Source organism: Nannospalax galili, unplaced genomic scaffold (genome assembly GCF_000622305.1).
Source record: "Nannospalax galili isolate Female #2095 unplaced genomic scaffold, S.galili_v1.0 scaffold275, whole genome shotgun sequence".
NCBI classification, from domain to species: domain Eukaryota; kingdom Metazoa; phylum Chordata; class Mammalia; order Rodentia; family Spalacidae; genus Nannospalax; species Nannospalax galili.
The window spans coordinates 839,214-840,116 of NW_008335440.1; the positions used below are offsets into that span (position 1 = coordinate 839,214).

The window sequence follows — 903 nt, forward strand, 5'->3', positions numbered from 1 at the left end:
AATGAAAAATAAGAAAGTACATAGAAAATAGTAATAAAAAGCAAAGCAGATATACAAGTGAAAGGATGACTGTAAGAGCCTGAAAAGACATATAACAAAAAAATGAAGAAAGGTGTGACATAAATACAGTAATCAATGAAATGACTTATAGACAATCCAAAACTAAAAGAGGTAGAAGTATGATGTTGAAAGTCTAAACAATGACCTGCAGTGGAATAGAAGGCAGGTGTGCAAGTAGAAGCATTCACAGGTAGAGCATTGATTTAATTTGGGTAAATGATGATACCTCATAATATTTTGAAGGGATGTAAGGAAATAAAATCATGGTTAATAGGATTATACTAAAGAATAAGCAAGAGAGACATGAATGAAAAAAGGATGGCACCATTGATCCAATTACAGTGAAAGTTACAGAGAGTAAAGAACATTACCACATTTGGGAAACTCAAGAAGATGGAGTGCCAATGCTCAAAACACCGAGAAATGGAAACTCCTAATTCATATCAGTGCACAGGCTACACAATGGTATACATGTCCATTTTGGCCCAAAGGAAATATTGCAACTTGGGTTGACATTATGCTTCTCCTTTCCAACCATCAGTGTGAAACGAAGAAAAGCCTCAGTTTCAGATTGCCCCTGGCACAAGGTTTGCTGTTCAGGTCATCTTGGACAAAACATGTTGAATGGCAAAACTTTCAGAGGAATAAACAAGCAAGGGTCTGGAGCCTTGAACAATGAGGTTAGAGGTAACAAAGTTTGATTCCAGGTTAAAAAGAGTTGTGATGCACTTAGAAGGACATCATGCCCTATATCCCCAGTGGTACCCAAACTAGGTACCACTAGTGGTAAACAAACTAGGTTCCTCCAGTCTGTAATACAAGAATATTGCTATCCAATATGAC

The 903-nt window shown here is 36.9% G+C and overlaps 1 non-coding gene across 1 annotated transcript; it reads left to right on the plus strand.

Moving 5' to 3' along the window:
- Positions 1-275: 275 nt before the first annotated feature.
- LOC115069837 lies at positions 276-343 on the plus strand. The gene has a single exon (XR_003849073.1). It is a non-coding gene; the product is annotated as a small nucleolar RNA SNORD115 (small nucleolar RNA).
- Positions 344-903: the final 560 nt, after the last annotated feature.